The sequence below is a fragment of the Vicia villosa genome, unplaced genomic scaffold (assembly GCF_029867415.1).
Source record: "Vicia villosa cultivar HV-30 ecotype Madison, WI unplaced genomic scaffold, Vvil1.0 ctg.002239F_1_1, whole genome shotgun sequence".
Taxonomy (NCBI): domain Eukaryota; kingdom Viridiplantae; phylum Streptophyta; class Magnoliopsida; order Fabales; family Fabaceae; genus Vicia; species Vicia villosa.
Genome location: NW_026705873.1, coordinates 332,079 through 337,019, shown reverse-complemented (window position 1 = coordinate 337,019; position 4,941 = coordinate 332,079). Strand labels below are relative to the sequence as shown.

At 37.2% G+C, this 4,941-nt stretch overlaps 1 long non-coding RNA gene across 1 annotated transcript; it reads right to left on the bottom strand.

Annotated features, from left to right (window-relative positions):
- Positions 1 to 2,384: 2,384 nt before the first annotated feature.
- On the bottom strand, positions 2,385 to 4,549 carry LOC131638268 (uncharacterized). The gene is made up of 2 exons (XR_009294626.1): positions 4,142 to 4,549; positions 2,385 to 2,732 (listed from the first exon to the last, which is right to left on the bottom strand). It is a non-coding gene; the product is annotated as an uncharacterized LOC131638268 (long non-coding RNA).
- Between the last annotated feature and the right edge of the window lie 392 nt (positions 4,550 to 4,941).

The window sequence follows — 4,941 nt, the reverse complement described above, 5'->3', positions numbered from 1 at the left end:
GGTACAGCAAGAAGCAAGCAGAATATGTTGCTGCTGCTGGATGTAGTACACAGATGCTCTGGATGAAGAGTCAGCTAGAAAATTATCAGATATATGAGAGTAACATTCCTATCTTCTGTGATAATACTTCTGCTATTTGTTTATCTAAGAATCCAATCTTACATTCCAAAGCTAAACATATTAAGATTAAACATCATTTCATTAGGGACTATGTTCAGAAGGGTGTTCCTATCTTTAAACTTTGTTGATACAGACCATCAATGGGCTGATATCTTCACAAAACCCCTTGCTGAAGATAGGTTTAAGTTCATTATGAAGAATATCAGTATGGATTTATGCCCAGAATGAAAGGATGAGAAGTTCTGATATATGGATTAGATTTGAAATGATCAGCTTTATTTTCCTATAAGAAGTTCTGAAATTGTTGATCAATTAGATATTTTGATTCTGTTCTTGCTAACGTTTCATATGTCTAAGTTGACTCAGAAATTCTTTTAAAGCAAAACAGCTGTCACAAGCTATTCCAGAAGATGAACACGTGTTCACTCTGAAGGGACAAGCATGCATGCAGTTGATGAGACGCCGCCCTAGGTAACTGTGCAAATCATTTCAAATATCACGTTTTACCCTAACGTCATGTTTCAAATATCACGTTTTGCCCTAATTGTAACACCCTTCTAGACCCCGCGGAAAATTTAACAAAAATCAGAGTAAACATGAAAAAGGGTATTACAACTCCAATAAATAAACAAAGATTCATGTCATGCCATAAAGGAATGATAAACCAAAAATTATTCAGATATCATGTTAACACAGCGGAATACTCTTAACAACTGAATAATTAAACATCCAGAGTCAGAGACTCATGATCCAACCATAAACCATAAACAAAACAAGGATTTATCAACCAATCCTAAAATAACGTTCCCAGTGTTACACGACTAGAGCATGACACAGACCCAACTGACTCTAACGAATTACTTGACGAGCTAATCCTCACCAAGTACACAAGCTACTCCTTAATCTGAAAAAAGTAACAACAGTAAGGGTGAGTTTCATTCGCATTAACAAATGTTATAGGAATATAAACAATACAACTTCATTCATATATTATTCACCCAAATTCAATTATATTCATATAGTATAGCAACATTCATCAGATACAATCATCCATACCAAATACACACAAATTATAACATTGGACAACTTCCATTCATGTTACAATTATACACAACAACCTAATGCAATGCAACTAAATGCATGTGGTACCAAACATGGGATAACCCATCTCACCGATCCACCACCATAAAGATTCGGCTACTTCTCTCACCAATTCCACACAATGGGAATTAGCTACCGCTGTCCCACCACCATAAGGGATACAACCCACAACATGATTATGAAATGCATGCATCACATACCGCATGCTAATCATCAATACCAAACAACTGAACAATCATAATCATCAACCGATACAATAACAATAGCCACACAATAGTTATGCTATTTTTTTCAACCATCTCAAATATACATTTTACATCAGCAACACATTGTCATACCCCAAATTTGTCCTACCCTTTATTTTCTAACTGGCTTTAGACTCGCATTTCATCTGCATACCTCCACTAGGTCATTTAACACATCATGCATCATTAATCAATAAACATGGCAAGGGATCGAGGTTGTATATGGAGCTGAGGTTTCACGTTGTTTGAAATTCATACCTTGTACAAGCTTGTTTCTATTGAGGTTTTCAATTGGTCATGGATTGAGGTTCATTTCACTATGCTTGTGTCAATTGGTGGATTTTCAGGGTTGTTCCTATGATCATCTTATTGTTAGGGTTTCATTTGGTTCATCCTCAAATTCAAAGTTTGGTTCATCGGATTATTCGGAATACAAGCTATTCGTATGAGGCTTCGTTAAAAGGGTGTGAATACGTTCATATGAAGGTCGTATTGGGCCACTTTCAATTTTTGAAAGCATTTGATGAAACTTTGACTTTGTGACCGAAGTCCATAAGGGATTATCTTATACTTTTATCTTACGATGCTTGGTCAAGTTGCAAATTGAAGAGGGTTAGAAATTCGAAAAAAATAGCAAAAGGAGAAAAGGGTTGAAATTCGCAAGTTGGAGGAAATTCTTTTTAGACACGAAATCATTGGATTACATGGGTGGTGTCATTGGAATTCAAGAAAAGTCGTTAAAAAAAAGGGGAGATACATTACAAAACATTACACCATTGAAAAACTATATGGTTGACCAAAGTCAAACTGATCATAAACCTGTTGGCTACCTATTCTCCAAAACAGCCTCATTCTTGTACACTACCACCTTTCCAAGGGATGCTTCATATTGATAGATGTAAATTTCAAATGTCAAAATTGATGAGGAAATCTTATTTCATTCAAATTTGGTCCAAGTTTATGATACAAGCCAAGGAAAATTACAAATATATGCAGATCCATATTTTGGTACAATCATACATTCATTCAACTATTATTGCCATGTCACACAAAGTCCAAGCCATGTTACATACTGTACAAAGTTATATAGTGTAGAATACATATTAAACTTATAGCCTGCTCTTCATCTTCTTTTACCAAGTCTCCTTCGGTATCACTTTGCTCGCCTTTCTTCGAGTCTCGCCTTCCATGGTCCTACCCCTGCATCACAAAATCAAACCGCAGCTCCACTCTACACAAAACCTTCTGCTGCACAGAAAAACCCACCTAAAAAAAAACTGAACCGCAGCGTCAAACTATATCAGAATTGATTCACCAGAAAAAACAGAAGAAAACCGATTGAGCCGCACATTCCAAACTTGGTTCAACATTAGAACAAAATCTGTCAACAAATGGCCGCATCAAAACATACTATGAACAGGTCCATAAGAAATTCAAAACAGACTGAAATATATCATTTGCACACTAACAATCCATGAGCCAAAATGCAGTTGATTCCTATTGAACTCAAACAGCACTCTAAGCCCTGCTGACTTCACAAATTCTAACCATCCAAAACACATATACCACAGTTTGTAACTGACTTGAACAAAAATCAACCTAACAATTCAAGCAACCCTGCACACATAAACCAATTCATTCAGAAAAAACCAAATTAAATCAAAACATAACCTACCGACAAACTTTCAAACACATTAACAACCCTGCATCATATTTTTAACAACAACTTCATTCATCGAAAATACCCAAAGAAAGCAAACCATACATACACCAATCAACACATTTTGATAACTAACTTTAACTGATTTTCATAACTAACATTCAGCAGCCAGTAACTTCCTGATAACCGAAAACAACCTATAACCAATTTCTAACGGTTACAAAAAGCAAGGTAACTAACTTTCCCCCTCACCCTTCACTTTCAAACATCAATAACAGAACCTAACTAACTTTTTAAACCAAAACTAACTTTTGTAAATAACTTCACAAAAAGCCTATAACCTCTTCTAACTGCCAAAACAGAAATGAACTAATCCCAGCTAACAAACTGGTTCAGTTTCACATCCTAACCAACATAACTAACTCTCAAATCCTCACCCTTCAAATCATAACAGAATCCTCTAAATCCAAGGGCTCACAATCACCCTCTCTAACTGCAAACTTCATCCCTCAATCTCTATATAACAGATCCACTCTCATCTTCAACCTCTCTCTCTAATCTTCACGCATCCAGCTTCAACATCCTCCACCATTTTCACTCTTCATCACTCTCACATTATCCTCTCATCTTCATCAATCTCTTCACGCCATTTTCACCCCTTCTCTTCCTACGCCATTCTCTTCCATTCACTCTCTTTCCATATTCATCTTCAACCTTTCCCTGAGATTCGACTCTCTCCTCAACAAACTCCTCACACTCTCTGCAATTCATCACCAACCTCGCCATACGCACGTTCCCAGAGCTGTTGAAGTTCACCGTTAGAACTTCAACAAGCTTGTGCTAAACCTTTGCTCCATCACCATTTGTCAGCACCTCATCACAGTCTACGCATCATCATCACCATCATCATCGCAAAGCATAGAAATTCAGAGAAAAAAAAGAAGAATTTGAGAAGAAGTAAAGAAGATAATCATAGAAAGGACTTCAAAGATCAAAGAGGCGGTGAAGGCGTTACCTGGATTTCTAGCAATTGTCTTTGGTACTTCCTCATCCATTTGAGCGTCTTCAAGAATCGTCATCACCGGTAAGTTTTTCGAATCCTTCGATTATTCGTCTTCTCTGCATTTTCTTGAAACCACTGTGAAGGTTGAGACCTCCTATTTCTTTCCCCCTTGATCTCAAGCTCGGTCTCATCATCACCTTAGTTCCTAGGGTTTTCAATTTGGGGCTCGAGTGGAAGATTTTGAGAGTTTATCTTGTGAATCGACGAAGTGAGCGTGAGAATGAATCAAAGGTGAGGTGTTCGGTGGTGGTGGCCGCTCGGAGAAACAGATTTCTCCGGCGCCGTCGTTGGTTTGCGAGAGAAGAACGAAAGTGACTAGAGGGAGAGAGTTTGAGTAGTGAAGTCCAACCGACACATCCAGACCCTAAATTCCTCTTCTGTTTTTTTATTTATTTTTTATTTATTTATAAAATCTGAATATACATAAATGGATCAAAACGCTGTGCATCTGGGCCAAGCAACTCTACACCCCCTTTGGCCCGTAGTGTTCCTTTTGCAAGAGACAAATCTGATAACAAATCTTAGGCCTGCTATGTTATTCATACCCACTTGGCCCATGCTCTTTTTTGGCTAATAAAAAATCTGTAAAAAAACCAACGACTGTTCTGGGCCTTCGCTGCTTATTGCACTCACAATTTCAATCTGAACCCCCTTGTCCCCATATTTTTCTTGTTAGAATTTAGGTATTGACATAGTTTTTTTAAAATTCTTTTGATAAAACAATAAAATCATGATTTCTAGGTAGATCTAGG